The following is a 27,528-nucleotide window of genomic DNA, read 5'->3' on the forward strand; positions in this document are numbered from 1 at the left end:
AGAAAAATTAGATTTAAGTATAAAATCAAAGTTAAGAAAAAATTCTGTAACATAAAATTTGACTTAGAGATATCAGTTTGAATTCACTTTTTTTTTTTCTTTTTAGACATCACCAAAAAGACCTGGAAGCAGTAAGAAGCGATAGCAATGAGCACACCTAGAGCCCCTTCCCTTAAATCCTCTCCCCACCAAGAGGCAAGGGGTCCTTGGAGGAACGGCTGGGTTCAAAGCCAGAGTAGCACTTACAAAATGAGCTTGGGACATCTTGTTATGACAGAAAGCAGGAGAGCTGTGCCAAAGGAACACAGAGCCAATTATGCAACTAAGTATCAAAAGGAATAAGAAAGGCAATCGAGTGAGACGCATTAAATATACAAACCCCGGGAGCTCATAATGACTGTAGGCAATGGGGAAGAAAGAGACAGGCAGGCAGAGAGATGGAGAGGCCCTGGCTAGACTCTGTTTTAGAGAGATGGAGAGACCCAAGGCACTGAAACAAAATTGGAATTAACTAGGGGCCCAACTTCTTACCCTGAAAATTGGTAATTAAAGGAGAGAAGCATCTATCCTATTTCCTGTATGAACTCTCTTTCAAGACAAAGAAGCAACCAGCTAATATGTGCATACTCCTCATCAAACACCTGATTCAGACTATGATAAGCAAGGGGTGAAAAAAGGGGCTGGAAGGCTGATCCGGGACTTGGCATTGCCAGAATCAGGTTGTCACCACCTGAAGCCAGGAATCAATCGATCTTAGCATGACTCAAAGAGGAACAACCAGACACGAGTGCTTCCTGCTGTGGTGCAACGGGAAGCACCCAGAACCCCCTGAAGACATTCTTGCCAAAAGACTGAAGCAAAACCTAATTAAGCCTCTGGAGCTAATTTTTAATGGAAAGAACTGCAGGGACAGAGGAACTACTAGGAAACAAGTAGCAAAACATCAAAAGGTGAGCCACTCTACAGGACAACTCCCCCCGCCCCCGCTTTTTTTTTTTTTTTTTTTTTTTTTTTTTTTTTGCAATAAGGACATGGGGAAAAAAAAAAGATGGTAAGGAGGAGGTGCTCTAAATGAAAGAGACTTGAGACATAACAATCTGATATAATCGGAGGACCTTCTTTGGAATCTGAAGCAAACCAGCTGCTAAAAGGGGACAGTCAAGGAAATGTGATTAGGGGTATGAGATTACACTGTGTGCTGTTAACTATGTGATCACGTCATTGTAGCTACGTAAACCAATGTCTACAGCCTTAGAGATGCACAGTGAAGAACAGGAATGATAGGACATGTCATCTGGTATGTGTGACTTAAAATGCTTCAGCAAACCAAAAAAAAGGGGGGGGGGAGTAAAAAAGAGCAGACAAAGCAAATGTGGTAAAATCATTGTAACCATTGAATCTAGGTGAGAGATAAATGAATAAAATATTCTACTCTAAAATATTCTGTTGCAAAATATTATGTATGGTTGAAATCTTCATGATTAAAAAAAAATGTGTGAATGCTGAGAAGATATTCCTTTCCTGCTCTTCTGGCAATGGCAAACTAATCCCAGGACCACCACATAGAAGGGCAACTGTGACTGAAATCAATATAATCCCCGAAACAGCCCTCATTTCCCCAGTCAATCCTGAGCACAGGAGAATGCGCACAGGAAGAGGTCTCTGGACAGCAGGACAAGGCAGTGGCGGCAGGGACAAGCAGAGGACAAAGGAAGCAGCACTGTGCTCTGCTCTTTCCCTCGCAAGCTAACCCCAGCAGGGGTGTCTTCCAGCACCCCCTCCAGGAATCAAGCTGCCACAGTTAGAGCATTCCTCCAGCCTAGCCTCAGCAGAGTCCAACTCTGCTCAGAAGAGCAATAGTTCAACACCAAGGTCCCTGACAGGGGAGTCTGACATGACCTCCCACTGGAGTTCTTCTTCAGGAATCAGGCACTGCCATTCCTTCCAGATAAAATCCTTGGACCTGTCTGTAAGTCTCACTGTACAGTGGGGGGATGAGAGGGGTAAGCTGCATTTTGTAGGAAAAAGAAAGATAAAAGAAACTCCAGCAAATTTTCCATGTGACCAACCAAAGAACAGAAAGGCCAACACACAGAAAGGATCTCCAGTACAGACTCGCCTATCACAGCCCCCGCCCAAGTCTTCCACACAGATAGAGGCGACTGTAAATCCAGAGGCAGATACAGGTTATGGAACCCCACAGAGGTCACAGATCCTGAATGCACCACGTTCCCAAGGCTGTCTCTCACTCCAGACTCCCCCTTATGTCTCATAATCAACGTCCTACCGGGGGTTTCAAGAGGACATCCCATATGACTGCAAGCCCCTCTTTCTGACCTGAGGGGGAAGCCTGTCACTGCCAAGGACAAACTAAGAGCCTGCACCTGTGAGCTCAGGAATGCCCCCAGCATTCTGTGCACTCGACCCACACTGGAGGAGAACTCAAAAAGCAAAATGACAGTGCAGCTGAAAACCGAGAAAACGAAAGCTTAAAATTTAGCCCATCTACCTCAAATCCTCACCTTCCATGAAAAGGAGCCTTTCCTCTCTCCCTGTAGTTTGTGATACCACAGAATACTGAATCAGTACTAATATCTCAGTACAATTAAAACTGAGGGCAACTAGCTTATAAAGAACGATGCTGAGATTCAAGAAAGTCAAAAACTGAGTCTTAAATACAAGGAAACCGTATCCTGAGAATACATGCTCTGGGCCACGGCATAAGAAAGGGGAACCTGAAGACGGAGGTACAGGACTAACAGGCTGGGAGAATGAAGTTGGTTTCCCTTGAGGGTTGCTCAGACCAAAAGTTCCGCACTCTAGTGGCAGAAGACGCAAACCCGCTGCATGTAAGGGAGACTACCACTCCAGCGTAGGGCCAAGACTGCAGGAGTCGGCCACAGCAGCCCTAATGGGGTGATCAGAGCGTCAGAGGAACGCCAACTATTTATGTGGAGGTAGAGGTTGGTGAGCTACAACTGATGTTCCACAAAGTGGACTCTGAACTGGATATTCAACACAGGCTGGATATGAAATAAAGACTATTCACCTTGATTGGGCAGGAGAGAAAAATCCAGTTACACTCCTAAAGGAATTAGCAGCCATTCAGCCTTGACATCAGATTGTGTCCACAGTGTTCAGCCAGCAGATGCCGACTACTGAGCAGAAGGCCAAGTGCCTCGTCTGTGCTGCTCTGCTCGAGGCTATGACCTCCATGCAAGAACTACAGAGGCACAGGGACCCAGCTGTCACCACCAACTGAGGAAGAGAATAGCGCCACCCAGCAACTAACATCCCACTGCCAGGCTGGTAAAGAAAGAGGTGTGCAGAAGGGCACACTGGTGCAGTGCCCAGTGCCAGGGAGGTATAGGATAATGTCTTGCAAGCACTTGGGGCTGGCACAGAGACAGCTTGTTGTGGGGATGGGCCAGTGATGCCTTTAGAAAGACGGGAGATGTGAGACGGAGGGCAGATGCTGTATGAATGAAGTTCAACCAAGAGAAGAGAACAGGAAAGAGGGAACTTTAAAATGTATTCCCACTTAATCTTGGAACTTCAGGCCAACATATCACCTAACACTACTTTGCATCTGTTTTCTTTTTATATAATGAGGATAATACAGACATGCTGGACTATCTGTGTGTCTCTCTCTCACACACACACACACATACACACACACACACACACACAACATTTTATAAATTATCAATCAATCAAAAGGTGAAGTAACAAACTTTGGAAACTAAAAGATAGACAACTGTATTATATATTTACATCATTTTCAAAAATGCTGACTGCATGTTAACGTAGGACTGCCAGCACCCAGTATGTGACTTGTGGTCATTCAACAAAACCCAACTCAAGTAATAAACTGGCTTCTTGTGTGAACAAAGTAGTAGAGAGGGTGGACAAAATAAGAACAGCAAAAAGCTCACGGTTTATGAACCTGGGTTCAACCCCTGTGGTGACAGGCCCATAGGAGTACGTTTTGTTTTTTTCTCTACTTTTGAGTTCATTTGAAATTTTCCATAATAAAATGTAAGCCAGTAAGCCTTTGCTTAGAACAGTGGTCCCCAACCTTTTTGGCAGCAGGGACCAGTTTTGTGGAAAACAATTTTTCCACAGACTGGGGGCAGGGATGATGGTTTTGGGATGAATCAAGTGCATTATGCTTAAATTGTGCACTTTATTTCTACTATTATTACATTGCAATATATAATGAAATAATTATACAACTTACCATCATGTAGAATCAGTGGGAGCCTGAGCTTGTTTTCCTGCAACTAGGTGGTCCCATCTGGAGGTGTTGGGAGACAGTTAACAGATCATCAGGCACTGAATTCGCATAAGGAGCGGGCAACCTAGATCCCTCACATGCACAGTTTACAACAGGGTTCACGCTCCTATGAGAATCTAATGCCTCCGCTGATCTGACAGGAGGTGGAGCTCAGGAGGTAACGCAAGCGATGGGGAGTGGCTATAAATAGATGAAGCTTCACTGGCTTGCCCACCACTCACTTCATGCCTCATGCTGTGTGGCCTTGGTTCCTAACAGACCATGGACCGGTAGCCATTCGTGGCCCAGAGGTTGGGGACCCCTGGCTTAGAAAATCCCTATATGACAATCTTAAGCCATCGGAAAGAATACAACGGTGTTCTAAATTACAGAGCTAAATAAACATTGCCTCCACCTCCACTGACAACACTAACCTATGCAAGTCCAGCCATATCATTATATGGCTCAATGGTTTTCACTCAGAAGTCTGTAAGGAATCTGTCCATCTTGAGTGAAACTCTAGCCTTTAACCAAAACATCCTATTCCAGCTTTCTGCTCTGTTAATCCTATGGAACCTTTTCTTTGCTCCCTCAGGACCTCCAGTCCTCTTTCAGTCTTTGTCCTTTGTCTTTACTTCCTGGCTTCCATGCTGACTTGGCTTCCTTATGCCCTCCCTCCACCCAGGTTCACCTCTCTCTTCTGTCATCATTACTGTTTCCATGGCCACACTCTAGCTCTATCACCCCCAGAAACTATGCTCCCTCCCAAATCTGTGTTGAGCAACCCATTCTTGGACACTGGGTGCTCCCTCCCCTTCCAGCTAACTGGCTCCAGGAACTTCATGCAGTAGACTTGCACCCAGTGGCCTGACCCTTTGTTCCCTGTCTGTTGTCCGTAGTTTCTCTCTGTTCTCACCAGAACTCTCTGGCCCCACCTACTCTCAGTGACACCACACCTTATTCAAACCCAACTCTCCACCTATCCTATCCATGCAGGCACCTAAGTGGCTGAATAATGCCAGCTTTATTTAACTCATGGCCATACATTTCAAATGGGCACTGGAGTGGCCCTAAATTCTTCCAAAAGTCTTCAGTACACACATTTTCCCAATACTTTAAATTGCTATTTCATCATTTCCCTTTCTCCTCAAATCTCCCATCTTCCCTCTGACTCCCTCACTCGTGGCTGATAACCTGCCAAGAGCCTGCTTCTGATTAAGAAGACAACAGAAGCAGGCTGGGCGCAGTGGCTCACACCTGTAATCCCGTCACTTTGGGAGGCCAAGGCAGGTGGATCACGACGTCAAGTGTTCGAGACCAGCCTGACCAACATGGTGAAACCCCACTGCTACTAAAAATAGAAAAAGTAGCCGGGCATGGTGGCATGGGCCTGTAATCCCTGCTACTTCAGAGGCTAAGGCAGGAGAATCGCTTGAACCCGGGAGGCAGAGGTTGCAATGAGCCGAGATCATGCCACTGCACTCCAGCCTGGGCAACAGAGCGAGACTCTGTCTCAAAAAAAAGAAGCAATTAGATGGCAAGCCCTTCATTTTCCCACTGCAAATCCACTAGGCCACCTGTATTCACACCTGCTACTCCAACAGGGGGTGCGCTGTTGCTGGGAAAGACCAGCCCTTCCACTTGTGCCCATGAGTACACTTCCTGGGCCTTCTCCAAACGGAATCCTGTAAGTATTCCCTCTCATTGCCACTGTCAATTCCATCCTAGCTATAGGTCCATTCTCATACAAACATGTTCTGTATCTTCCTCCTTAAAATTGTTTTGGATCTCACAGCCCCACCCCTGCTATCCTCATGCTGTCCCCTGCCCCTGCAGGCAGGTTTCTTTCCCAACATGCCACAGAAAACATGTTTCTTTCCCAACATGTCCTGCCTCCGTCAGGACAGGGCCCCAAGACAGGGCTGGAAACACCTGCTTTCTTAGCTGGTCCGTCCCTGCCCCTCACTAGCCACTCCTTGTTTCTTTCACTGCTGACCTCTCTTCTGTTCAGCTTCTAAATCCTGGGGTGCTTCACGGTTCCTGCTTGGGACCACTTCTTTTCTGAATCTATACCCTCTAAGTAATCTCACCAGTCATGTGATACTCTCACCAGTCATGTGATACTCTCTCGATGTTGGCTCCCGGTTTTATCTCCAGCCCTGGACTGCTCCATAACCTCTGCTGAAAAGCACTACAACCACATCTCCAAACCAAATTTCCCCTCAAACTGTTCCTTCCTCACTCTTCTCCATCTGTGTCAAGTGCACCAACATCCATCCAGATGCATTGTCCTTAATTCTGCTTTCCTCCAGCACCACCAATGCAAATCACCGTACACTCTACCTCCTCTCCACAACATAACCCAGCCCTGCCCTCACATCTCTCCAAGGCCACTACAAGCTCCACCCTGTGCAGGCCACGGTCACCTCCTGCCTGCACTATTTCAACAGCCTCTCAACCATGGGTCTCTCTGGCTTTCATTCTTGCTCCTTCACAACTGGACCTCTACCAGTAGTCACCCTCATCTTTTAAAAACATAAGTTAGAGGACGTCACTGCCCTGCTTAATCCTTCCATTGCTCTTTAGAACACACATCCTCTCACTGGCTCACAAGCTGGAGGTGGCCCAGCCACCGCCTCTTTCCAACCTCACCTCCCGCACTCTCTGCAAACCACACACCAGCCTCCCTCATCTCCTTTCTCGTCTTCAAGCTTGCCAGCCTCATGTGCCCTCAGCACCTTCACATGAGCCCCCTGCCCAGCTTCTTCCTGGTCCTCAGGGAGCTGGCATCTGCTCAACACCCAGGCCTCAGCACATGCGCTGTCTTCCCAGAAAGCAGCTCCTGGGCTTGTCAGTTTCAGCTGACTTACCTCTCTGCCCTCACACCTTTCTGATCACCTCTTTCTGCTTAATTTTTGTACAGAACATTACTGCTTACCGCCTGGAATTATTGTGCTCATTTCTGCACATGCTTCCTTTGTTGTGCTCTTCTCCCTGCTCTCTTGAATGCAAGTTCCTTGATCAGCAGAAACTCCAGAGAATTTATGAATTTGTGAATCTCTGAAACTCCTACATCTCTCTTGTCTTCCAGTCATTCAAGCACCAAATGTTTACTCAGTGTCTAACCTATGTCAGCCTCTGTGCCTTCAGCAGTGCAGAATCATAGCCAGTCCCCTCTCGAGTGCAAGCCACAGTCTAATGGGGAGATAACGTTCATCAAAGGTGTCCACAAGGAAATGTCAAATAAATCTGCATGAAATGCTCCAAAACAGCCCTGCACAGTGCTCTGAGCACCTCGGAATGGGCTGGAAGTGAGGTTGACCTGGTCAGGGGTCAGAGGTCAGGGGAGACCACTTTGAACTGATGGCTGAGCTCAGATCTAGAGGAGGCCTCTGCAGGGTGAAGAGAAGATACATGACCTGAGGGAAAGGCACACGTGGAGGACCATGGTGAGGGGCAGAGGCAAGCATGGGACAGAACAGGGCCAGCTGGGTTGGAGACGCTCAGTGCCAGACGAGAGGGTAGAAGTTAGGCATCATGATCTTTATATCTTCATAGCAGTGAAAGCCTCCACAGTGGTTAGCTTTTGTCTTAAAATTTGGTAGTAACATCAGATTTCCATTTTAAATAGAAAACTGTAGCTAAAATACAGAAATTAATGGATGGGTAGAAAGCGAGAGCATCTGGGGGTAAACATGGTAGGGGATCATCTTAGTCATTTGGGTTGGAAACAACGATCAAAATCTGGACTGAAGCAATGATGATGAGAGAAAAATCCATCAGACTTGGTGACAGTTTCGACACAATGGGTGAGGGACAAGGAAATGCCAAGGATGACTCCCAGGTCTTTTACTTGAATAACTGGATAAAGACGGAGCCATTCAGTAAGACAGAAAACTCTAGAAAGACCAAGGTTTGAGGACAAAGATTGTGACTTCCATTTTAGACATGCTTGTGATATCCGAAAGTGGATGTCAAGGACACCAGCTGGATGGATGGAACCGACACTGAGATAAGAAATCAGGACTTTATTAAGGTATACATGTGCGAGCCATTAACATTTAGATGGTAACTTAAACAGGGGGAGGGAATAAGACTGCCTACCAAGAAAGGGTGAAAAGGGAAGAGGGCCCTGGGACTAAGCTACGGGAGACCAACATTTAATGACTCAGTTTGAAAGAAGCCAAGTAGAAGAGCACATACTGAATGATTCTGCTTACATAAAGTTGAAAACAAGCAAAATACAACAGAGGAGACAGAGGGGCTAATGACTGGAAAGATGCATGAGGGAATTTCTAGGGATTGTTGCCATGTGCTGTCTTTATCTGGGCACTGGTGCACACAGGTGTGCTCATCTCACAGCTGTGAAAATTCATCACACTGTAGCCCTATTTATAATCTGCATGTTAGACTTCAAGGAAAAGTTCAGGGAAGAAATAAAAATGAGAGGAATTCCAATGAAAGGGAAAGACTGAAACTATGGGAGAGAAAAGAAGTAACAGAAAGGGCCAGTGGAGACGGGATCCAAAGCTCCATGAGAGGAATGAGCCCTGGAGAGGGGAAAAACGTGCCTCCGTGAACAGGTGAAGGCAGGAAGTGGTGTGTGTGTTTAAGTAGAAACTGAGAGTCCCTGGCTGCTGGGAAGCAGGAAGCAAGGCCATCTACTGAGAAGAGGGCAACGGGGAGCCTGGAGGTTTGAGGAGAACAGGTGTGGTGGTTTGAGGTGGTGTGAGATGGTTATCTGGAGGGCAGGAGAATGGCGTGACCTGAGAAACGTAGGGGGACTGCCAGCAGCACTGGGGGTGGGCATGGATTTGGCTCAGGGCTTAGTTCCTCAGGGACTGCATGGGGAAGGCAGATAGCTAAGTTTCTGCAAAACTGAGTTTTTGCCAAATGAGAATCATCAAAGGACAAACGGGCCTTCCTTCTAAAGGAAATCATCCCCTATCCCAATCCAAATCTCTACCTTCACATGCTGACAGAATCATAGACCACCACGGTCTTCACAGTGATACCCTCAGCTGGGTCTTCCAAGCCTCAGGAACGCTTGTGTGACCTCACCCCAAGTTGCTATGTGGCTACTGCCCCCTTCGCCATGTTCAATCTATGTCTGACCTGCAGCTAGCTCTGCTCTTGAAACAAAATGCCACACAGAGAAGGCAGAACCCATCAGAGAACTCCCTCCAATTCCAGTCAAACTCTCATTGTACATGTGCTGCCCAACTCCAGCCCTTTCTTCCTTTTACAAATGGAAGAAGTGTCCATGTCCTACTTAAGATTCAGCCCAACACCACTACTCTCTGGATGTCTGGACTGAGCTTTTCTTTTTTTATCTTGAATACATTATCTGAAATTTGGACTGCTGGCTCAGAAAAATCTAAAGTCATTTTTAAATAACTATATAATTACTTTGTCATAAAAGTCAAGGGAAAATTACCTCTTTTCTTATTTTTGAGACAACTGTTCTGATTTTAAGAAACCTGTAAATATCACAGATCTTTCAGGAGCATTATGAGTACAGGTCTTCCTATGAAGCACTAACTGTACATAATCCCCCTCTGCAATAGCAGACTCTGACAGTAAAATCAATTTCAACAGAGATCAAATTAATTTCCTACCCAGAACCAGAGCTATCAGAATGTGTGGTATATAATTTTGCCACTCAAAGGCATAAGGGCACACTTTCTGGGAAAGATAAAAGCGAAAAAGAACTGAGAAGATGACATGTCGGCCTCCACTCCCTACCAAAAATAACCACCACCAACTGCGATGAGTAGAGATGACCATGTGATTCATCTTCCCCACACGCATACAGCAGGCAATTGTGTCACGGGGGCTGGGTAAGATTCTCTAAGAAAGATAATCAAAGGGCCTTGGCTCAGGAGACGATGCACTAGGCCAGTAATCATAAAATATAAAGGATCCACATTAACTTCTTAGCCCCTTAATTAATGGGAAAGGTTTTATAAAAAGATCCCTATATCCTTAGTCCTCTAACACATGTTGATTATTTGACATAGATAAGTAATACAGAGAAGCCAACCCACCCTTACACAGACCTGGAAGAGAGCTGTTATTGAGGCAACAGTCCTGGAAGCCGACCTCTGAGGCATAGGGTCAGAGCTGCAAGCACACAGGCACATGTTCCACATTTACTTAGCGTCTAGCATCTGTTGGGCAGTAAGCTAGGCTCCGGAGGATCTGATGAACAAAACAGACATGGCCTCTGCACTTATGTGGTTTACATTTGAGGAGGGGAAGGTGACGGTTCCAGCACATGTGAGCGGAGATTTGACAGAGGCATTACAGCTGATGAGCCAGGGGCATCCTAAGTAGTCTCAGCATGGTAATGAAGATTTCTAGTTGACTCTACTTTTAAGCTGAAACCCAAAGGACAAAGTGAAGTGGCCACATAAAGAAAAGGAGGGCATAGCATGTATACAGAGGTCATCAGATGCCAAGCCCCAGAAAGTGGAGTCCAGCAGGCAGAAACAGGAGTCATACAGCAGGGTCTTTTAGCCACAGAAACTCTTATCTGGAGTGACCAAGGCAACTCTGTAGGATTTATTTTTGAAAAAATGTAAGCATTATAGTTACAAGACACCCAGGAGATAGTAGTCCACCTATAAAGACCAACAGAGACTTAAAGGTCTTCCTATGAAGTCCTGTAAGCTCAGGACTCTATCTTTTAAGAAAAACAGAAGGCATTTAAAGTTGGAAGCCTGTGGAAAGTGTCACAGGGCCCAAGGACTGGGAAGGACCCGATCCATAAACATACAAAGGGATAAAGTATAAGAAAGGCTCCTGTGGGGTATTAGAAAACAAAGGTTGCACAGGAAATCAGCTCCTGAGATGGCTGATACACCCTGCACTTCTAGGAGGAACTTCTGACCTTAGGAGCCCTCCTGCAAATGTTACCTCCCGTTCTGGAACAGGGAACACTCCTTGGCTCCAGCATTTGCTGTCCAATGCAGTTTCCCAAAACTGTATGATTTCATTTGAAGTCCTCACTTCACTTAACACGTGTTTTTTCCTTCAGACACCCACACCGTCTCTGAGCCTCCCTCCCAGTGTAGCCAAAAAAATAAATCAAGAGCCAAATCCCCGTGTTCTAATTGCAGTACCAAGTGCTGATACTCATTCCAGCACTAATTCATCAATGTTGCATCTGGATTCGCTGGAGCTCTGAGGAAGAAAGGCAAAAAGTATACTGGGTTAAATAGTGTCTCCCCAAAATTCATATCCACCCAGAACCTCAGGGTGTGACCTTATTTGGAAACAGGGTCTTTGCAGATGTAATTAAGATGACATCATAACATGTTAGTGTGAGCCCTAAATCCAATGCCTCGTATCCTTATAAAACAGAGGAGATGGAGATTCAGACACACACACACAGACGCAGAAAAAGGCCACGTGGGGATGGCTGCACAGAGTGAAGTGATATGTCTACAAGCCAAGGAAGGCCAAAGACTAAGAGGCAAAGGATTCTCCCATAAAGCCTTCAGAGGGAGCATGGCCCTGCTGCCACCTGAATCCAGAATTCCAGCCTCCAGAACTGTGAGACAATACATTTCTATTGTTTTAAGCCTCCCAGCTTCTGGTACTTTGATACAGCAGCCCAAGGAAACTACAAGAAGGATATGGCATGCTCTCAGTGACATTTTGCCATTACAGTCCTTACCTCCATCTGGGCTCTATGTACACAAGGGGTATTGTTTATTGTTTGGTGATGGTGAAGGAATGGTGTTTATTTCACACTTCACCCAAGCCCTTTTAGCTCTAAAAACCTGGAGTGATTTCACCTTTAATCACTTCCAAAAAAAGAAGTTGCATATTTCACTTAAATATTTTTACTTAAGAGATTAGGAGATATTTCATAGAAAAATCTTTATTTTTCCCTTCCTTTCCAATAGTTTTATTCTTTGCTTCTGTCTCCTAAGGAAACAAAAAAATCACAAACAGTATCTCCAGTCTTCACCTCTGACACCAAAAAAGTGAATGACACATACATACTTCTGTGGCTGGCAGCCTGGGGAAAGGGTGAGCAGTGGCTTCACAATTAGACCAGCCAGAGTGAATGGGGAGTTTGTATATAATACATATAACATGGGGCACCCAGCCTACTTCAGTCCATCACACACAAGTGGGCTTTGTCCTGGTAATGCAGGAATGAGCTTCGTTCCCTCCATGGCCAGGCAATCAGGACAGGGCCCTGCAATCTAATTGGCCGCTGCAAAAGCTACCCATCAATTACAGAGCCCGCCCCCAACGACATTCTGTCCATTCTGTCTAATTTCCAGATGAACATTTTTCCCCATTCCTGCCTGCTCTCCTTAGGTTTCGCGCCTTAAATTTCCACTCTGTGAAAGTATCCTTTCCCATCACGGGCAAAGCCATAATTTTGTAGAGCTAAGAGATGTAAAGCCCTTCTTGAGGCCATGAAGCTCTTAAGAGACACAGCTAAATTTGAGCTTGTTTTACAGAGCATTCTATCTCCAAAATCTTGAATTGCTATGCACCTCCAGCTCCGTGTGTCCATACACGTTCTCCCTAACTTCCACCACTCATGCTCACACTCAGCCCACTTGAAGCAATCTTTTACCCCAAGAAGCAGCAGTTTCTGCCAACAAACTACACTGCAGCAGAAACACTTTGTAATTCAAGTTTCAGCTCTCCCACTTACTAACAGTGTAACCTCAAGCAAGTTATTCAACCCTAAGACTCATTTCCTCAATACCTAGACTTGTATCTCTTAAGGTTGCTTTGAAATTACACTATCTGAGCAACAGCTTCTTGTCTGTAAAATGGGCTTGTAATCCCAACCTCCTCAGATTACTGAGTATGCAAATACTACATTTTCATCATTGCCTCTACCATAACAGATGTTCCTTGCCCCCTGGTTATGCTCCAGCTGAAACTCTTCCTGAATAAACTAGCTAAGCACCCACTGATCTAGATCTTCCTTCTCAACATGTTCTCACAATTTATAGTACAATTCCTGTTGATTAATGTTCATCTAGGTAGGCGCTCCATGAAGGCTCCAAATGACCAACATGTGGTTATCACGGGTAAAAGTTCTATTCAAAGTGTAAGAGAGACCAATGGATTTTAACATACCAGAGTACGAAAAGTTCATGACTATAGTTTCAGACTGCACGTTGCAACTAACCTGTAGGCATCTACCACTTGTCAAGTTTTGGTGTCATGTCACAGATAAAGCCACAATTATCTGAAAAGGCTACTAAAATCCCTTTTCCAACTACATTATCTATGCAAGGCCGGATTTCTTCATCTACTTCAACCAAAACAACATATTGCAAGAGACTGAATACAGAAGCAGATGTCTTTTATTTAAACTCCATACATTTAAAGAGTTGCCAAAATGTAAATATTGCCACTCTTCCTACTAAATGTTTTCTGTTTCAGAAAATAGCTATTTTTCATAAAAATGTCATTTATGTTAGCATGTAATGAGTTTATAATTTTTAAATAAATAAGTATCTTTGTAAAATTTTAGTCTTCATTTCTATTACAATAAGTATCAAAGCCTGCGACCCACATAAACTTAAAAGTTCTCTGGAGTCCTTAAAAATGGTTTTTAAAGTGTAAGGAAGGCCAGACACAAAAAGGGGCTGAGAATCCATCTTAAACCCACTTTTTTTGAAGACTGAAAGTATGCAAACTGTAAGATGACCACTTACGTGTAGTCAGTAATTTTCATCATCAAACATTCCTCTTCCAGACATAAGAAAAACACCCCCTGAAAGTCCTCCAAAATAATTCTCAAGTTTTGTACATGAGAGGACTGAGAGGTAAACACTACAAGAAAGAACTCTCCCAAAGAGATGCTTTATGAAGGATTCAGAATGTATTCCATCTGGCACAATTCACTAAGGTATTCTTACAAGACCTTGGTATCCGGCTGGTGGGCCATGCATCTATCTGACACTGTTCTCGCTGACATCATGGGTGCCCCATTCATGTGGAGAAAGTATGTTCCCTCCAGCTCAGTTAGGAACTCCTCTTCCTCAAAAATGATCAGGAAGTCCTAGAAATCAAAGCTCTCAAATTCTAATTTGGCAAGTCTCAGCAGATAAAACAACTCCAAGGGAACCTCTGCTTAGCCTTTTTCCACAGGTCTTGGCACACACCCAAAAAATAAGTAAAAGGAAAGGCTGTTTAGGTATCAGGACATACATACCGCCAAAGGAACCAGATTAAGAGGGCATTTGTTCTGTTCAAGACCACCTCTCTCCATAAGCCTCAGGTATGTGGGAACACAGCAGATGCTGAATCTACCTCCTCACTAGCCTCCACTACACCTTTAGAAAAGTGCAGTCTAAAACACATATAACTTGGTATAGGAAGACTTACTCAAGTTACAGAGGTCTCGTTCACTTAATCTTTGCTTAACTATTTGCCTTAGAATAACTTAATTATGGCAGTCACTGGTAACTCACTGATTAGGACTGTGGAATGTCAGATCCCTTCTATTTTGCTTCCACCATCATCAATAGTTCTGAAATTGAAGATTCTGGCTGCCCAGGGTAGATTCATATCCCAAAGAGGCCCTTCACATTCCCCACTCTTGAAGAAGCCAGGGCTCTTTTCCCCATTACAGTGCCTGCATGTACCCTGGGCCACCTCAATGATAACAGGTCACAGTGAAGCCCCACCTTGTAGGGTCCTAGACCTCTCTCCTTGGCAATGGGCTTTCAGAGTCTCTGAAAGAGTGTCCTTCTCTGACTTCGTCAAACCCTCTTAAGTGGCCACTAAGGCCTGTAGCTACTCAACTTCTCACACTTCATCTCTTCTGGCTGACAGCACCTCGGAAGGTCCAACTGCCAGGTCTTTTTTCTCAGGTGTGCTTATCACTCACAGAAGTGAACTTGAGTTTCTTTGTCTTTCCGGGCTGACTTCAGTTACTAGAGGCTGGAGGTGGTCAAAACTGAGAGGAGAAGAGTTTCACTCAGAGTAGCCCAAGCACACCCGTAATTCCCAGGTCTAAATCTCTATGGTCAAATCCTCCACAACACAAAGCCCAGCCTCAGAAGATATTGCAGGTTCTGTTGACTCAAAGGCCTGCCAGTTCAGGCACCAATGTATTCTGCTGTAGTCACTGGAGTACAGGCACTTCTGAAAAGTGGAATGACCTCTAAAAGTGGACTCCTCAAAAGAACATTAGTCTCTGCCTATTGGCTGTCATTCATGCAGCATCTTGGAAACACGCCCTGACAGGAATTCAAATGTGCCCTTACCTGTGGCTCAAGTAGCAGCCAGCATTTCCTGAACATGCTGTTAGTAACCACAGCCTCTGTGATAATAGGAACAACTTCCCCAAGGGTTCTGAAGTCAACTTTTGAGTTTCGTCAAAAGAAGTTCTAACTCTGAGCAGGATTCTCCAATTTAGGATATCAGCCAGGGTATACTCCTCTCCTTTCTAGAATGAGTGCAAACTTTAAAATCCGCTCCAGATTGAAAAGAGAGGATTTTACATCACTTCTGATGCCTTCCTGTGCACAGCCCTGCCACCAGATGGCTAGAAAAGCCTGTGACTCAGCTTGACTCCTGAGCTCTAGTAGAGAAACCGACAACAGTCTTTCCAGACACTCCCAGTACCTCGTCTACACCTTTAGACCATTTTCCTACTTGGTCCCCAGGTATCTGGGACCCTCGCCTCCTTCTCCTCTTTCCTTACTGCCCCCCCACACTTCCTTAGACCCTACACACCAAAGTTCTAGGTTCCCTGATTTCTCTCACAACAGACAAGTTCAATGGCTAATGATTTGGGCTCTGGGTTTTAAAGAGCTACAGGGAAGATATGCTTCATTTTGTCCTGCGGAAATTCGTCTTTGCATGACTTAGCCTAACGAATCCTAATGGAGAAAAGATAAAAGACAAAAGAAGCTGTGTCTGATTTTTCTTTAACAAGAAATTACCACAGACTATGAAATTAGGTCCAGAGAAAGGCAACAGAAGTTATTGAGGGAATGACGCCAAGTTTTCTCCTGAGTCTGAGAAGAAAATCTGAGAAGGCTAAGTGCATGTGTTATCAGGGTGATCAAGGATGACACAGGCATCCATTCTGTAGCTTTCCTTCAGCCAAGTCCTCTCACAAAATGACCTCTGGAATGACATCACTGGGTGTAGGCCTCTGCTCTGCCACCTGCTATGTGACTGTGGCTGATCTGACCAAGCTGCAAACATATGGATAATAATGTCTACAACACTTTGCTGGGGTAATTAAAGAAGATAATAAACATGAAAGTACCTATCAAGAGTGCCCACAGCATAGCTGAGGCTAAACGAATGTTAGTTTCCTTATTTCCTTTATTTTAATTAGTACATGACACATTCATTCATTTGCCAAGAATGTCATTTCACAGGCAGAGGCTTCCAAACACCTGATGATCTAATCTCCCTGTAATTAGGGTTCTTCCTCCATTCAAGGTGAAACCCTGCCTTTATTCCTAGGTGTCTGCTGCTCCCTGTTCCTACCCATAACTTTTCCCTTCTTGACCCTCTAGTGACAGGATTGCTTTTTAAAAAATACTACTTTAGTGAGATTTCCCCATGGTTTGCACTCCACTACTTTGTTTTCTGCTCTTCAACCCCATATACAGAAACGCCTGAGTAATGGGACACAATGATTAGCTTCAGTGATAGCCCCTACATGAACCCCACATACAAGGCCTAAGTTTATCTTATCTATCTAGTAAACGTGTAACATACACATGCACTAAGAACCATAATAATTTGGTGGGTAGAACACCGGACTTGCAGCTCAAAAGGCCTAAGGTCAAAATCTTCACCTAATACTAAATAGTTGTCTGACTGAAGTCACTGATTCTGACCAGCCTCAGTTTATTCAGCTATGAAACAGAGAGAAGTCCCACTGTGAGTCATGGAGATGCTCACTCTCACCCTCCACTCATGCCTCCTCAGGAACAAGGAACACTGATGAAGTAACAGAAAAAAATGCAATTTCCTCAGGATACAATTAGGATACCTAGAGAGTCAATGTACAGAAAGAACAACAGACCATGAGAAAACCCACTTTCCTGCGTATTCTACCTTTTCCTTAACCTTCCCTTTGGCTGACTACTGGATTTGTCTTCCTTAAGGGACCAGCCTTTCACAATTGGCCAGGGGATTCTTTCTGTTCTGAGGTCAGGCAGGAACTAGCTGAAGGGAGGGAACACAAAAGGAAGCACAGAGGCTTAGTTCAGATTAGCTCTAATGCTCGTTTACTAAACTTGCTTCCTCTTTCCACTGTGGTAGTAAGACCTAAAGAGACAAAATTCATGCTCAGGCCCAGAAGAAAAGAAGAACAGACTGGAAAGCTCAAGCCACCCTCAGGAAGAGGCATAAGGAACACCTGAAGGTCATAGGAGTCCCAGTCTAGCCAACTAAAAGAAGAAGGAAGACAGGTTGGGCCCTGAAGAACAGGCAAAATGAAAAGTGGGTAATTAGCAATACTGCCCTCAATGATGCTGGCAGTGGGAGTTGCCACAGTAGTTAGGGGGTCAAAAGTTAGGGATTTGTAATTCTGACTATATTTGTACACATTTTTAAAAACTGTGGTAAAAAACACATAAAATCTACCATCTTAACTATTTTAAGTGCACAGTTCAGTAGTGTTACATATATACACACTGTTGTGAAACAGATCTTCAGAGCTTTTTCAACTTGCAACACAAACTCTGTCCCCATTCAACAACAACTCCCCTTTTCCCTCTCCCCCAGCCCCAGTAATCACCATTCTACTTTTTTGACTCCATGAATGTGACTATTCTCAAGTACCTCAAGAGTCTGGCTATTTTTATACCTGGGTCACAATTCATAACATGTATGGTCTGGCAAACCAAAGCAAGCAGGGGAGAGAGATTTTGGAGTAGGCTCACTCAGGAAGCACAAAGTGCAAGAGCAGGTGACCTCTTATAGCCAAAAATCAACAGAGATGATGAGAATCCTAAGAATAGATAGGATTTGGTCATTAGAATTCAGTATCTGCATGGATGGATAGAAATTTATTGCCACTTCACTCTCAGAGACGGCCAGGGAATGGTCACTACAAATGATGCAGAACTCTGGCCTTCAGGCTTTTGATCTTGTAGGACTCGCACTGGAGGCTGATCCAGTGCTACTCTGAAAATGTAGGTTATTAATGGCTAATACCAAATCTGGCCAATGGGCTCAGCAAACACCCCTAACTTCTAGGTACCCTAGAAGGAAATGTACACAGGACTGAACTGAAAGTACACAACACTTTATTATTAGCTGGGCCTGTGAATCCAATTCCCAATGCAGCATTCCATAACGTAGGCTGGATCACAGAGAGAACTCCTTTTCCCTACATTAGTGGTCATCTTAAACTGAGACCAAAGTGCATACGGGTATGAAAAGGAATTCATATAATATTAGACATGACTCTTTGGTCTTATCACACATAGTAAAGACTAGCTGAGGTTACCCAACTCAGCACAAGAGAGAATGCAGCCAGAAAGAGACAGAGAAGAGAGAACATTTGCCAATATGCCAGAGTCCACTTGCCCCCACTTCTAAATAGGTCAGTCACCTGGAAACCAATCCAGTAAATGGGAAAAGAGAGAAAAGGAAGAGGTGGTCAGGACCTTTCTGTTGAGGGGCAGCCCCAGCCTTTCCATTGTAGCCACAGACAGCCAAGAAAAAGAAAAGATATCACACATCCACATAGGCTTAGCCTTCTAACGACACACAGTCACTAGACCCACTAGGACAGAGGCCAACAAAATGTCCTTTACCTCCCACAGTCAATCCTCTTTGTTGCATGGGAAAGTGAAGTCTGGGAAAGCAGAATCCCAGGGCCTGAGCAACCGCAGCAGGAGAAATGACAAGAAGCTCATTCCCCCAGAAGCCAGCAGCTATCAAGACAAAGGCTTTCCTTTCTCTTGCTGCCCAGCTATGCATGGAAATAACATACAATTTCATGATGTCTGTGAATCACAGAGATCTAGACTGTATGTTCAACTGGAGTATTCTGGATTTCAGCAATGACCAAATAAAGATAAACAAATATCTGTCCTATATATCTTGTCTTCTTGAGCTGAGCTAAAGGAGGAGGAAAAAAAATCTTTAAAAAAGAACTAATCCAAAGAGAAAACAAAGAAAAAAAATAGTTGTGTTGGGAACACAATCACACTCAGAATCAAGTCTGCACAGATTGATGTGAAACCATAATCCTCAAGTAAGAAGATTTTCAGGAACTTATATTTAAGGAAAAAGCTACTCTTCAGGCGTTGGGGAAAAAAACACCAGAAATGCATAGAGCAAACGAGCTATTAAAAAGTTTTGATAGCTCGGTGAGGATAGGAACAACAGAAGAAGAAGACAAAGAGTGGCATGAGATCTAGAATCCATGTAAGGCCTCCAAGATGGCAGAGGAAAATGGGACAAGTGAAACAAAGTTTTAATAACCAATAGTTCACATGGAAAGAAGAAAATGAAGATTCTGAGGAGATGGACAAAAATGTTTCTGATATCTTCAGAAACAGAAGTTAGTTTCTGATATCTTCAGAAACAGAAGGTGGTCCAAGATCTGGGGAATTCAATGCCAGATAAAGACGAGAGGTCAGGAAGAGTGTGAGACATGGAGAGCTGCTTCCTTATTAAGCCCCAAAGGGTACATGCTCAGAAAAAATTCTAGAGACAGCTTTGGCTTAAAATACTCAAGGGGGATTCTCCATCCAGGACAAATGGTGAAACAAAGGGAAAACTTACCACAATGACAGGATCAAAACCCCCAAGACATTCCAGAAGAACAGGCAGAGGCAGGGCCCACAGTGGCTGAAGGGCTACAAAAGCCTTAGGATCCTGCTGGATGGGAAAAATGCAGAGAGAAAAATGGGTTTATTTATAGAGAATTTAGGATCACAAAATGTTTTCACAAACTAGCTACTATAAATGTGGGGTACCAGCTCAGAAGATAGGACAGACTCATTTACATCTGGGATTTATAGAAATACATGGGATTCAAGGCATGGAGGTCCAAAGAAGGGATAAGCAAATCAAGAGAAACCACAGAAAGGAAAATCCAGGCACTCTGCACAACTTCCCTCCAAGATATAGGTATCCCAGTATCACAACTAGCCTCTTGACGGGAACCTGATCCAAAACGAGTTTAAGGTTCATAGGTGTAAGACAACTGACTCAGACTGGCTAAAATGCCAGGGAGTAAACAATCAATAGTGTTTTTTCACAGATTTTCCAGTCTCTCAGGGTGCTGAAGAAGCACAAACTGGAGTCAGACTGGGCGAGTTCATGTCCTGGTCCTACTGCATACCTGCTATGGAAGCTTCACCTAAGAGGTTAAGAATGAGTTAATGGAGATAATAAAGGCCCCTGATCTTATAAGGTAATTTAAGGATTAAATCAATTAATCCATGAGAAGTACTTAAAACACTGCCTGGCAAATTTTAAGGGCTCAACAAAGCTATCATTATCATTATTTTATTTATTCCATCTACTACCTCCCCCCTTCTGCTATATTCTATAATTGTTCAGAGAAATTTAGGTATAGATCTCAAGATCTAGTTTTAAGTTTGGGGAACTTCACTTTCCCTTGGGAGTTATGATATATTAAGGAACTTAGGTTCATACTGCTGCCGTATCTACATGTGGATGGGACATTTACATGTTTTTCTAGCTGTTGTCAATCTGGGGACAGTGCTGAATTACAGTATTCCTCTATGGCTCCCCAGAGCTTTAGGGAAAAGGATTACATGAAAGGAATGTGGTTAGAATGATCCAACTTGCTAATAACTATCCAAAATTGCTATATCATTTTCAGCAGAAATCACTAACATTAGAAATAGAGTCCTGTAGACTATGCTGAGTGGCCCTGCACTGTCAGAGACTGAATAAAACAGGAAGAAAATGGAAAAGTGAAAATGCTTTAAATACGTTTAGCTATTTTAGTTTCTCTGTGGGAATAAAGGTTCAACTTAGAATGAAAGCTGTTAACAGGATAATATTTTAAAGGGCAGGAATACATTTGGAGGAATTTCAAATGGTCTTGATATTGGGTCAGGTTTTCTTCTCCGTTACTGAACTACACATGCCAATCATGGTGCCTGCTAGCCTACAAATCCTACTAATGGGAACTGCTTCAGCTTTAAGGGTAGGCCCAGGCAGCCATGGGCCACATGACCACTTCTGAGACCAAGTGCAGATATATGACCCAAGAGCTTAATTCTGACATATGATGTGGCTTGGAACAACAATGAAAGCACAACAAAATCTGATTCCCCCTCTCTCAGGAACCTAAGCAATACTGAGAGAATGAGGTTATCAGCTGTGAGAGATGAAGCTGAGAGGTTATGATCCGCAAAATGACTACAGAGGTCATGAGATTACAGCAAACCAAAGTCATGAGGAAGTAGAATCTATAAGCAAGGAGGAGCTAAAAGGTTAGAAAAGACATATAGGGGAGGGAAAAACAAGCCAGATGGCAGCAAGAGGAGAAAGACACAAAGAAATGAGCGACGCTGTGAGAGACCCCACTGTCCATGGGAAGACTGTGGCTTGTCTCTGGACAGCCTGAGTTCCTCACGGGTCTGATCCACATGCATCCTCCAATACAGCCCCTTGTACAGAAAGTGGTCTGAATGAACCTCTGTTCTTTCCAACAAAAAATCCCTAACTAAAACACTTCCTTCAACTCCTCCTTAAGATGAAGTTTTCCCAGGAGGTGCCTCAGTGCCACAAACAAACAGATTCCGGGCAAGTCCACCCCCTCCCGTGCCCCCGCCAGACATGCCTAGACATACCCAATGTCCACTTCCCAGCAGAACAGGGATGTCTTATCTCTAGGCATATAGGCACAGTCCCTAAGGCTCATGAGCATCTCGAGGACCTATGTAAATGTTTGAGATATGAAGAAAACATTACTGGATGCAAAACATGCAAAGAAAATCGCAAAATTAAATAAATGTTAAATGTCTACAGCCAATCAAAGCTTAACTCACATGGTTTTGTACAAGCTAATTTTATGTGGGACATGGGTGATTTAATGTTTGATATGACACAGTAAAGGCCTCCAAAGGTTAAAATGGCTTAAGGCCTTCACAGGTCTTCACACCAGTCCCATAGCAGTGGACGTGTATGGGCCTAACCTGGAACCTGCCATTCCAACCCCTTGGATAAGTGTATGCTTAAACAGTATACCTGGCCACTCAAACTGGGCACTCAGTCTAAAGTGAGAGGTCAAATTCCACCTCCCAGATTTCAACACAGTTATTTGACCACTTCTCATATTAGGAATCTGTTATCTTTTCTTAATGAAATATTTTAAATAAGTGAAGCCAAATAATTTCTATTAGCCATACTACTAGTTTTACCAAGTATTTTTACATGTCATTTATGAGAACAAATGGTCTCACAGATTTAAAGGATTTAACATTTGACATGTGTCAGAAGAGTAAATCAAAACTCAGTCACATTTACTCTCTCCCGCAAGAACTCCCTCAGGTGTCATGAAGAGACCTAGACATTTTCTTCCTTTTGGTCAGATTTTCAATCTGAGAAGAGCAGGAAGTGGCACAAAAGTGACACGAAACTTAGATCTTATATTCTGAGACGACGGTGTTAAAAGCAAAAAAGCAAATATAATCCTTTCTAGAGTCACTGTTGATTATAGCTCTAATTTCATAGACACAGATAAGCGACATGTGTTCTCTGGAGCCATCCCCCGACTAAGACCAATTCACTCTTCTCACTTTCACCGCTGAGCTCCTCCACAGCATCTACAATACCTTCTGTGTGCGCCTCCTACACACCATTCTGCACCCCAACTCCCACTACAAACTGCTCTCAAAGTCAAATCTCGGGCTGTTCCTCCTGCCTCACCTAACTCCTAGTCTACCGTCTCCTCAGCTCCCAGTTCCCTGCACATTCTCACTTTTCCTCTGGCTTTGCTGAGTGTGTCTGCCATCTCTGATGCCTATGCCTAAATATAGGAGTCCTCCATACAGTATGCCCTGTCTCCATTTTTTAGCTCAACTACCTGCTTGACTGCAGTGATGACCATTTCCATGACGATGATACCACAGTTTCTTATCACAGTCTTTTCTTCTTACCTGTATCTCCAACTGCCTACTAGAATTATTTTCCCATCATCCCATGATAAACTGAAAATCACTATTTTGATAAACTCAAAGTCCCTAAAAAAGGCAACTGCTTCCCTCAACAAATCTCCTGGGCAAAGAACTTTGAAACCAACTCTCTCCTCCTCCCCGGCCCCCCCGCCCCCACCCCTTTCAACTGTTTTCTTTCTGTGTTTGTTTCTTCCCTTCAGCATTTAAACACAATGCAGAAATCTCCCCCGACCTTAAGGAAAAACAGCATTTAATCCTAGGCCTTCTCTAGCTGCCCTGTCTCCCTGGCTCCACCCTCCATTTCCCCATCCAGACCTCTTAAAGACTGATTTTTCCAGATTTCTATTGCTTCACTTCCCATTCATGTCTCAATCCAATACCACACCACTGAGGTTCCTCTCACTGTTGGCCTTCTCTTGGCCAATCAAAGGGCACTTTTTATTCTTTATCTGGACATTACTGGCCACACTCCCTTGGCTCCTTCTGTGACCCTACAGCCTCTATGTTCTACACTCACTGCATAAACCTGGTATTTTCAGTTGGTGGGGCAAGCTCCTGTAAACACTAGTACATTCCTGTGGGTTCCATCTCCCCTCTCCTCTGCTCCTAACATCCATACCAGTTTCAACCATCTGGCCCACTGGTCCTCAACTCTGGCTGTGAAAGAAAGCTCTTGCTAGGAGTCCACGTTTCAACTGTTCACAAGGCCTCCAGAGGGCACTCAAACACCTGCTCAGAAACCTTCTTGGCTCTTCACACTAAGGTCTTAGGACTTGAAATCAATGTCACAATGGGTTACTACCTCTAGTTGCCAAGCATCGTGAAAATGCATGCTTCGTGCAGGTTCTCTGATTCTGTGAGTCTGGAGGCTTACCACAAGGTCCTAGTCCTATCACAATGTAAATTTATAGTATTAAAAGTAATTTATTGAATATCGGTTAACTGAGAAACTTGACATGTTTTCTAGCCAACGCCGAGTACTTTGAATCAATGAAATATTCTTAAACCCCCATCAGGCTCAACCCTAAACATATTTCAACTACACATCCAAAAGTGATTTTGAAAGCCAGAGGGACATACGGAATTTACTCTGCAGAAGAAAAATGGTTCCAATTATTTCTATGAACTGCTGTATTGCTAATCTAAGTGGCAGAGTTCATCATCTTTGGGACAGGGGTCCACTCTGGCTACAAAGACTTCCTCACAAGCTCTGTCACAATATCATAGAACGCACTGCAAAATAAGATATGGAAATAAGCTATGATTATTTTATGAACTTTCAGGGGCATGAAAAATAAATGAGTTCTAGAAGAGCTTTACTGAATTTCTTATAATGTATCAGGTGACACAAGAAACACTGTGTATTCCAGAGTTAGAATAAAGGTGTAGAAATGTTTTAGTGTTAAAAAGCAATACAAATTATATTTTTAAATTACATTTTGAATGCTTCTGCTACATCTTCAAAATTAAATTGCATTAAAAAAAATTCTCTTCTTCCACTGTCTTTACAAATGAGTAACCATAACCATTGGTTCCACCTTGTGACTCTCCCATATGGATTAGCTATAGCACAACTTTCTTTTTTTACTTTTTTGAGACAGGGTCTCGCTCTGTCACCCAGGCTTGAGTATAGCGGCGTGATCATGACTCACTACAGCCCTGCCTTCCAGTGATGCTCCCACCTCAGCCTCTTAAGTAGCTGGAACCACAGGTGTGTGCCACCATGCCTGGCTAATTTTTGTATTTTTGGTAGAAATGGGGTTTTGCCATGTTGCCCAGGCTGGTCTCAAACTCCTGGCCTCAAGCCATCCGCCCGCCTTGGCCTCTCAAACTGCTGGGATTACAGGCGTGTGCCACCATGCCCAGCAGACACAACTTTCAACCTAAGCTGAAAGACTTCAATTTGCTAAATCTAAGATTCACTCCTGATCCCTTTATTACATCTCTAGGCCATCTGAAACTACTGCTCCTGTCCATTCTTGAAACTTTCTAACTTCCAGGACGTCTCTCCTGAGTGTCCTCATCTGCACTCCCTTCTAGTGAATCTGCTCCTGTAAGCTCCGCAATAGTAAAACCAACACGATGAGCGTGGAATCCAAGCTAAGCCAATCAGATTGTCTTTCTGGAGAATTTGGAATTGGGAAGTGGGAAGTGGAAAGACTGGGCCTGTGATGTGAGCTGGCAGAAGTTATAGTTTCAGGATGGTCTTCCAGAGTGACCCCCTGGGGTCACATGTGTTACTTACTCCCAAGAGAGAGAAGAGACTGGGGGAGAGCAGGCACACGAAGCACAGGGCAGACACACAGTGAGCAAAAGAAGCCGGGGAGATGAAGGCAAAGAGCACAGTCACACTGACTGCCGCCAGCTTCCCAGCGACTGGGCCCCAGCCTCTGATGAAGACATCCCCCTTCCTCTCTAATGTCTTCTGTTACCTTGGCAGGCACTTTCTCCACTACCTTTTCCCCACTTGTCCTTCAAGGTACCCAAGCTCCAGCCATACTACTAACAGTCAGGTGGGCACTCACACATGGATGAAAGGGTACTACTCTGCCTATTTCCTAGCCTGCCCCTATGTGGAAGGGACCAGTTTACCAAGATGAAGAGAAATCACTCCAAGAAGTCAAGTGTACTCTGACAACAGGATGACTGACAAAAGGACCACTAATGCCCAGAGAAACCTCCAACACCCACTCAGAGAGGCAGAGTCTACCCAATGAACCCCAAAGACAAACATGGTATTACCTGAAGTCAGGGTCATGCATGTCTCAAATATTTCTATGTGAAAAACATCAACTGTCCAGTCTATCTAGACAGATATGCCCCAATTTACAGACATACAACTATATTGCAAGAAAAATTTTCCATGTAGAAATATTGATTTTAATACCATAGCTATGTAAAGTACCTGGTCATTCTTACAGCAAAACATGTATGTGTACTATAAAATTATTCTTTGTAAATTCTCTTCGTGAAGAACCTACGTGTCCTGTAAGACCTTCAAACTCAAGCACATCCAAAACTGAATCAGTCACTTCCTCACCAAAGCCTACTACATTCCTGTCTTAATCTGTTTTCTACTGCTTTCAAGAGAATACCTGAAAATGGATAATTTATGAAGAAATTTATCTCTTACAGTTATGGACGCTGAGAAAGCCCAGGTCAAGGGGCCACATTTGGTGACAGTCCTCCTGCTGGTGGGGACTCTCCAAAGAGCCCTGAGCCAGCACAGGGCATCACACGATGAGAGGGGGCTGAGCATGTTAACGTGTTGTCTCAAGTCTCTCTTCTTTTTATAAAGCCTCCAGGTACCCTCCATGACAACCCATTAATCTATGAATGGCTCTGCCCTTATGAGCCAAACCTCTGAAAGACCCCACCTCTCAACACTGTCACATTGGGGATTAAGTTTCAACATGAGTTTTGGAGGGGACAAATATTCAAACCATAGCCAATTCCCAACTACAGTAAATGAGTCCACTCTCCCCTCAATTGCCCAAGTCGGAAACCTGGATATCATCGACTCCCCGCCATCACAAAGGTCTAGCCACTCTCTTCCAAATACCTCTGGAAACTCTCCACTGTCTACCTGCATTGTCTCAACTTAACTCAGGCCACGGTCACCTTCCCTGGAATTCTACAAAAGCCTCCAGTCTTGCTTCCCTCTAATCTATTATCTACTCTAATACAACTTTTCTAAAATGCAAAATGGATTGTTCTTACCCTACTCACAAGTTTTCAATGGGTCCCAATCATTTTCAGTGTAATTTCCAAATTTATTCATATGGCTTTAACCAAAAAAACAGTGCTCATGTCTATTTGCCATGTAGTTATCATGTCCCAGATATAATATACTTCGTTAAATCAAATGTTCCAACATACATTTAATACAGGTACATGTAATCTTGGCATGGAAAACATTTAATTCTGATTACTTCTTGGGAAAAGCCTAAGAGAGACTGGTTTTTCATATCACATGTGTTTGCATTGCTTCAGTTTTTTTTACAATGGGCATTTACTTTTGTAATGAAGATGTTACAGTTTCTCACCAATTTCATTAAAGGTCTATATTTAGACAAAAATATATACTATCTGGTACCTAAAAGGATGTGGTAAAAATGA

General features: G+C 43.8%; 1 protein-coding gene across 15 annotated transcripts in view; it reads right to left on the bottom strand.

Moving 5' to 3' along the window:
* The window catches only part of ZNF664 (zinc finger protein 664), a 39,325-nt gene that overhangs the window by 6,265 nt on the left and 5,532 nt on the right, over window positions 1-27,528 (bottom strand). For 3 of the 15 annotated variants that reach the window (XM_030938920.1, XM_030938917.1, XM_030938914.1), the window contains exons 3-4: window positions 20,036-20,131; window positions 4,241-4,297 (exon numbers count right to left, since the gene is read on the bottom strand). The exons of 2 other annotated variants lie outside the window; for them this stretch is intronic. The gene's annotated coding sequence lies outside the window, so the exon portion shown is untranslated. Of the gene's footprint in view, window positions 1-4,240; window positions 4,298-10,335; window positions 10,478-20,035; window positions 20,132-22,083; window positions 22,170-27,528 lie in introns of all 15 variants that reach the window. 10 more of the 15 variants (XM_030938923.1, XM_030938919.1, XM_030938916.1 and 7 more) reach the window with 8 other exon arrangements.

The sequence above is a fragment of the Rhinopithecus roxellana genome, chromosome 10 (genome assembly GCF_007565055.1).
Source record: "Rhinopithecus roxellana isolate Shanxi Qingling chromosome 10, ASM756505v1, whole genome shotgun sequence".
NCBI classification, from domain to species: Eukaryota; Metazoa; Chordata; class Mammalia; order Primates; family Cercopithecidae; genus Rhinopithecus; species Rhinopithecus roxellana.